Here is an 8,256-nt window from a genome sequence, read left to right as displayed (position 1 = left end):
GGCTAAGCTATTTTAATATTTGGTGAATAACTCCTGCCATAGTCACTCAAAACTGGGATGGCAATTCTAGTCACATTTATGTTGTTTCACAGTGTGTCACATTCTCCTGAAGGGGGCGTTTCCCACTCCGCCCCATTAATATTACAGTTTCTCTCTCTCACACACAAGGCCGGACTTACCATTGGGCTTGACTGGGCTCAAGCCCATGGGCCCCGCTCAATAGGGGGCCCCGCCCTTTTACGTTTGATTTTTTTCAATAATATATCCAGGGTGCGATTTGCCGGGGGGGAACGCGTGGGATTTCCCCCTTTCTGGTCAATGTATCCCTGCCTCTGCTTAATTATTTGTATCCCCGATGGGGATAAATTTATCCCCCCCTCAAAGTGATCATAGTGCTACTAGTGGCGAGACGGATCACAAAACTTATCACGGATCCGTGGTTTGATTAAAGTCAATTTTATTTTAAAATGATTACTCACTCACTCTTGAGCGTCTGGCGCGAGTGATTTCAATGTTAAGTCAATGTAACGCGCGTCTAGAGGTCCTGCGGCGCGGTGTTTAGCGCGGCGCGGTAGACGCGAGCCTCATTCGCGCATCCAGTTTGCGCGAATGAGGCGAATTGCTAACACAGATCATGTCTTTTCTATCATTTCACTGTAGCTCAGCATCGCGATCAGTGTTGTGCCAGTTCATACTTAAAAAGAACTAGCTCAAAGTTCAGTTCACACAGATGATAATGAACTAGTTCATGTCATAGTTCTTTTTTTTTTAAATGAACTAAGTTCACATATCTAAAAATGAACTAGTTCACGTTCATTTGTTAAATTATTTTAACAAAGATGTAGGCTATTATTAATAATAATGTTATTTCAACACAATATCTCGTTATTTCGAAATAATGTGTGCGTGCATCTGTAAATCCGGTGACGCGTGTATTGATTTTTATTAATGTGGTGAGGTGGTCCTTTTTTAAATAGGACTCCGCCCCAGGATTATTGGCAGCATTATTTGGACTATATAAAGGGTGTCCCTAGAGTGGTAGGATATTGCGTCATCCTCGCGTCATCTGGGTGTTGGCTGCCGGTGCTCGTCTGCTCGGTGTGTGTGCTGGTGTCTGGCGGGAGGGACGAATTGGATAGCTGGATCCTTTTACATCTACCTCGCTGCTATAGTTCCATGTGGGGAAAAGGAGAATTGATCACACGCATAACTCAGCCGGCTGTGAGGGATTCGCGCTCTACTGCTTGAGTTTACAGTCACATTGCTGCTGTATTTCCCAATCGCTCGAACCTGTAAAACAGCAGTGTTCATTTGGGCTGAGCGTGTGCTTTTTCTAGTAGGCTGGGTTCCATCTTAATGCGGGATATTCTCTTTTCCAAATTGTGGTAAGTTTGTCTTCTGTTGGGTGAGTTAACGATGGAGGACGAACTGCAGGAATTAAGAGAATTAATAGCTACATTAAAGGCTGACAATTTGAAGTTGCGTCAAGATCAAGCCCTGGCTAATTTGCCTGGTCCTAGTAGTGACCCTCCGAGGCTACCTGGGCCATCTGTCGGTACGTCTCAGCCTGCAGATACCGGAACACTACCTGAGCGCTTCGTGTTTATACCGCGGGACCGAAAGTGTTCAAAGTTTAATGGTAGGTCGGGCATAGGGATCAATGAGTGGGTGGAGGAAGTAAAGGCTTGCATGCGGGCCCGGCATTTATCCGAGGCGGACCAGTCCTTTTTCTTATTCGATCATTTGGAGGGGGAGGCACGTGAGGAAATTAAGTACCGGCCTGCTAGTGAACGGGAAGATCCCAGTAAAATTATCTCCGCTCTAACAGAACTCTATGGGTGTACCCAGTCGTACGTTGCCTTGCAGGAGTCTTTCTTCTCCAGGAGACAACAGGAGGGTGAGACATTGTTGGAATTTTCTCTTGCCCTTCTGGGTCTCCTGGAGAGGGTTAAGCAGCAGTCACCGGTCCCGTTGCCGAACGCCGAGGTATTGTTGCGTGATCAATTCGTGGAACATGTTCTCGACAGTACCCTTCGTCGGGAATTGAAGCAGTTGGTGCGTCGTCAGCCTACTGCTACACTGTTAGACATCCGTAGTGACGCTATTAGGTGGGAACGTGAGGGCATGCCGGGAGGGGCGAGAAATCGTAGCCATTCCGTTCCATTGGCTCATGGGTTTCAATATGGGGTGCAAGGTGGCGCACGACCGCAGGTTGACCGGCCTTCTCAGGCCTCCGAGATGAGTGAGATTAAAGAACTGTTAAAGCTACAGCAAAGTCAGTTAACTCAGCTCGCCCAGAGCGTTGCTCAATTACAGAATCCCTCTCGGAGCGTTCGGCCGGCTCATGGCAGCTCCGTTATATGTAGAAGATGTCAGAAACCTGGCCATTTTGCAAGAGATTGCAATGGAGAACGAGCCCCACCTCACTCACCCTTTCCTGACCGAACAGACACCAGGACACGTGGAGATAGGCAGCCCCATTCAGGCGCGGCATCGGGAAACTAGTTCCCGCCGAGTTGTTAAGCCAAAGCTCGGTCGGGGAAAGTGTAGGCTTACAGGGTAGTGACCGTAATGAGTCAGGGTCATCCTTAATGTCATCATGCCCTCATTTGGTCGTGGTTATGGGAGGTGTATCCGTGTCTTGTTTGATTGACACTGGTTCAATGGTGTCCACCCTTACTGAGAGCTGTTTTCGAGAACACTTTGAGCCATGGGGCCAGGACCGTCTAAAGACTTGTCAGTGGTTGCAGCTTAGGGCTGCGAATGGGCTGTCTATCCCTTACATAGGCTATATGGAGTTGGACGTAGAGCTCTGTGGGAGGTTGCTTTCAAGGTGTGGAGTGTTGGTGGTCCGGGATCCTCCTGGTGGAACCGGTGCTCAAGCCCCTGGTGTGTTGGGGATGAATGTATTGGGCCGGTGCTACCAAGAGCTCTTTGTCCAGCATGGGCCCTCTCTTTTTGACTCCCCACCTGCATTGAGTGCGCCCAATATAATTGTCCAAGCATTGCAACGCTGCCACCAGGCGAGTATTCAACCCTCTTTGGAGAGCATAGGTAGGGTGAAGGTACGTGGTCCCCGAGCGGATCGGATTCCAGGTGGTACGATTAAATTTGTAGCGGCCACTTGTTCAGAACGGTATTCTAGTGGCATTGCACTCTTTGAGCCTCCAGAGTTTGGCCTCCCGGTTGGGCTTTTAATTTCTCCCTCTTTGGTTAGAGTAATCAAGGGTACCGTGTATGTCCCCGTTGTGAATGTGGGAACTACCGACACTTTATTGTTCCCTCGTCGGACGATAGGTTCCTTAACCAGTGTGTCTGTTGTCAGTCTTCCCCCGGGAGTTTCGGAGCTCAGACCAGGAGCTGTTTGTTCAGTCTCTTCTCAAACCAGTGTTTTGACTGGGCAGGGACAGCTAGATGCAGTAGATCTATCTCATTTGCCGGCAGGAGACCAGAGGGAGGTTAAGGCTCTTCTCCATAAGTATCAGTCAGTGTTTTCCACTTTTGAGGGAGATGTGGGGTGTACAGATTTAATATCTCATGACATCCCCCTTCTTGATGATGCCCCCGTTCGGCAGAGATATCGGCGTATACCTCCATCCGATTATGAAGCAGTCAGGGCACATATTAACCAGCTATTAGAGACTCAAGTGATCCGAGAGAGCTGTAGCCCATACGCTTCACCAATCGTGCTCGTCAAGAAGAAAGATGGCAGTATACGCATGTGTGTAGACTATCGCCACCTAAATTCTAAGACGAGGAAGGATGCCTTTCCCTTGCCTCGGATTGAGGAGTCCCTGGACTCTTTGACGGGTGCCCGTTGGTTCTCCACGTTGGATTTAACCAGCGGGTACAACCAGGTGCCCGTCACGGATCGGGACAAGCATAAGACTGCCTTCTGCACCCCATTCGGTTTATTTGAGTGGAACAGAATGCCGTTTGGGCTTTGCAATGCCCCCAGTACGTTTCAGCGACTCATGGAGCGGTTGTTTGGTGACCAGCAGTGTCACTCCTTACTTCTGTATTTGGATGATATTATTGTATTTTCTTCCTCTGTTGAGCAGCACTTGGAACGGCTGGAAGTTGTTTTGGGACGACTGGAGCGAGAGGGCCTTAAGGCTAAGTTGGAGAAATGTGTATTCCTTCAGTCGGAGGTGAAGTACTTGGGCCATGTAATTTCCTCCGAAGGGGTGTCCACCGATCCCTGTAAAACCCAGGCAGTGGCCCACTGGAGGCGTCCAACTAATGCTACAGAGTTGCGTTCCTTCCTCGGCTTTGCTAGCTATTACCGCCGCTTTGTGGAGGGGTTTGCTAAGATCGCAGCCCCTCTGCATAGGTTGGCGGCGGAATTTTCCGGTGGTAAGCCTAAATCCAGGAGGCAGACAGGAGTAGGGTTTATGGCAGCGTGGAGTGAACAATGTCAGAAGAGCTTTGAGGGTTTGAAGTTAAAACTCACTACTGCTCCGGTGCTTGCATACGCCGATTTTGCTCAGCCTTTTATCCTGGAGGTGGATGCGAGTCATGGTGGTTTGGGGGCTGTCCTCTCCCAGGAACAGGGCGGGAAGGTTCGGCCAATCGCGTATGCTAGTCGCAGCCTTAGGCCCACTGAGCGCAACATGTCCAACTACAGCTCCATGAAGTTGGAGTTCTTGGCGCTCAAGTGGGCCATGACTGAAAAATTTAGGGAATACTTGTTGGGCAGTCAGTGTGTGGTCTTCACAGACAACAATCCGCTGAGCCATCTGTCCACTGCAAAACTGGGAGCTACAGAGCAGCGTTGGGCTGCCCAGCTGTCCGCATTCAACTTTCAGATCCGGTATAAGTCCGGGAAAAGTAATAAGAACGCTGATGCCCTTTCCCGACAGAATCCTCCGGAGAGTGGAGTGCTGGGTGGACTAGGGCTGGGAACTGAAGTGCCAGCAGTGTTACGACAAGTGCGAGAAGCTGAGCCGGCGGTTGAGGTACACCAATCCGCAATTACTATCTTACCTAGTTATTTGGGGGCTGATTTATGCCAACTGCAATTGGCCGATCCAGTTATCTCTGAGATTTTGCCCTTTTGGAAGCAAAAGGCCCGTCCGGGGGCGGATGAACGTCCGCAGCTGTCGATTAAAGCCCGTAAGTTGCTACAGCAGTGGGATCGCTTCGTGGAGCGAGACCAGGTACTCTATCGTAGGGTCTATTGTCCTAATGGTGGGGAGGAGGTCTTGCAGCTGTTATTGCCGGCTGCGTTGAAGTCAGAAGTGCTGACACAGTTACATCAGTGTCATGGACATCAGGGCATTGAACGAACTGCTGAATTGGTCCGACAGCGGTGTTACTGGCCTGGTTTGGCCTCAGATGTTGTCCGTTGGTGCCAGGAATGTGAAAGATGCCAAGTGGCTAAAGACATGCAGCCAGTAGCGCAGAGTTTTATGGGGCATCTTTTGGCCTCAAGGCCAAACGAAATTGTGGCCATTGACTTTACCTTACTAGAGCCAGCTAGGTCAGGAGTAGAAAATGTGCTTGTCATGACCGACATCTTCAGTAAATACACTCTTGCTGTTGCTACTCGGGACCAACGGGCCGAAACTGTGGCTCAGGTTTTGGTCAATGAATGGTTTTATAAGTTTGGTATTCCAGGTCGCTTGCATTCGGACCAGGGACGTAATTTTGAGTCGTTACTGATCCACCAGCTTTGTGAATTGTATGGAGTGGAGAAATCTCGTACCACCCCGTACCATCCAGCTGGAAACGGCCAGTGCGAGCGTTTTAACCGGACCCTGCATAACTTGTTGCGCACCCTGCCGGTATCTAGAAAGAGAGATTGGGTTGCATGTTTGCCCCAAGTTCTCTTTTACTATAACACCACTCCACATCGATCTACCGGTGAGTCACCCCATCTTTTAATGTTTGGACAGGAACCACGCTTGCCCGTGGATTTCCTGTTGGGTAGGGTACAGGAACCAGTGGCCGGCAGTGTGCACGACTGGGTTCGGGAACATCAAGCCCGGTTACAAGTGGCGTCTGAGAGTGCACAAGAGCAGTTACAAATAGCAGCAGGGAGACGTAAAGCAAGACATGATCAGCGGGTCCGGCATGTTCCTTTGGTGGAGGGGCAGCTGGTCTACTTGCGAGAGCAGGGCCACAAGGGTCGTCATAAGATTCAGGACCTGTGGAACCCGGTCGAGTACCAAGTGGTGCGGGCTCCTAAGGAAGGGGGTGGGGTCTACTCCATCGCACCGAGGGCTGACTTGAGTAAGGTAAGGAACGTACATCGGTCATTGCTTAAAGGGCGACTCCAGGGAGGTGGGTTGGCGGGAGCCCCCTTGGGAGAACAGTCAGAGCCCTTAGTGTTAGGACAGGAAGAAGAGGAAGAGGAAGAAGTGGATTTGGTCAGGGTGATACCCGGTGGCCCAGTTGCGTTGAGTGGGGAGTCGGAGAGATCAGACCAGCCCCGACAAACCGAATGGCAGTCACCCGAGGGTGTTTTAGAGGTGGTACGGGCTGAGCCGGGGATGGTCGCAGCCGACCTCACATCAGGTCTGGTTCCGGTGCTGGGTGTCCAACCGGAGGGGAGGGAGATTCTGGTACGAAGAACGGGGCGAGTAACGGCCGGTCACCACTCAAATCTGTATCGTCTTCCTCGTTCCGGTAGGAGCGTACCATCTACTGACCCGGTATCTAATTCTGTCGTGGCCATTTTTAGGCCTTGGAGTTGAGGTGTCCATCGTCGGGTCGGCGATGCAAAAGCGGGGGGTAGATTGTGGTGAGGTGGTCCTTTTTTAAATAGGACTCCGCCCCAGGATTATTGGCAGCATTATTTGGACTATATAAAGGGTGTCCCTAGAGTGGTAGGATATTGCGTCATCCTCGCGTCATCTGGGTGTTGGCTGCCGGTGCTCGTCTGCTCGGTGTGTGTGCTGGTGTCTGGCGGGAGGGACGAATTGGATAGCTGGATCCTTTTACATCTACCTCGCTGCTATAGTTCCATGTGGGGAAAAGGAGAATTGATCACACGCATAACTCAGCCGGCTGTGAGGGATTCGCGCTCTACTGCTTGAGTTTACAGTCACATTGCTGCTGTATTTCCCAATCGCTCGAACCTGTAATACGCCGTGCGGTGAAGGGCTGAGTGGCTGCTGCTCTTCTGTTCGGTAGGTCCATTGTATTGTTTACATGCGGGCGGGGGGACTGAATTATTTTGCCGGGGGATGACGCGTGAATTCCTCTGATTTAGTAGGTGAGAGGAGGGACTGGTTTGCCGGATGTGTGAATGAAAGCTCTGCTGGTCGGTATGTAAACCCACTCATTCCACTCATGTCCACCTTACATTGAAAGTATGGTTTTAATCTTGGTTCTCGTGTGTTTTAGGCCATTGAATTGGGCATTGGATCGCGGCTACGTATCATCGACACTGCTGTTTTGTTTCTATTTCATTTTGCTTCTATTAGTTATCATTAGTTTTGTTTATTTGGTTTTGCTGCTATTAGTTATTAGTTTTGTTTCTATTTCATTTTGCTTCTATTAGTTATCATTAGTTTTGTTTATTTGGTTTTGCTGCCATTAGTTATCGTTAGTTTTGTTTCTATTTCATTTTGCTTCTATTAGTTATCATTAGTTTTGTTTATTTGGTTTTTCTGCTATTAGTTATTAGTTTTGGTTCTATTTCGTTTTGCTTCTATTAGTTATTATTTTGTTTTGCTTCTATTAGTTATCATTAGTTTTGTCTAGTTGGTTTTGCTTTTATTAGTTATTAGTTTTGTTTATTTGGTTTTGCTGCTATTAGTTATCATTAGTTTTGTTTATTTGTTTTGCTTCTGTTTGTTTTCCTTGGGATGGCTGTTTCTGCCAACGGCTGCTAACAACTGTCTTGTTTTTGTTTGTTTTGTTTTGTGTTCTTTGCCTAAATATTTTCGGTAGGAATGCCCACCATTAATGCTGTGTTTTAGCTGCCGTCATATTTTGTTACTTTTGTCTTTTTCTTTGTCAGGAGCGGGGGTGATCCAAAAGCAGGCAGGCTGGCCATATCGTGCATGGTGTTAGAAATTCTGTTTCCGCGTGTGGTAGAGGTTTGCTTGTAGCACGTTTCACCAGTGTGAGTGTGCTGTGGAAGTGTTGGACACTGTGTAATTTATTGAGGGCTGATTCGAGGCCTACTGCTTAGCCTGCCCAGCTGATGGTGCACCCCAGCTCCATAACGAGAGCCTGCAGGTTCGTGTAGTGAGTGAACTTCCTTGCTCGTAGGCAAACTATTGGCCCTGCCATCTATTCTCATGG

The sequence above is a fragment of the Phoxinus phoxinus genome, assembly GCF_949152265.1.
Source record: "Phoxinus phoxinus genome assembly, chromosome: 8".
NCBI lineage: Eukaryota > Metazoa > Chordata > Actinopteri > Cypriniformes > Leuciscidae > Phoxinus > Phoxinus phoxinus.
Note: the sequence above shows the minus strand (reverse complement) of the source record.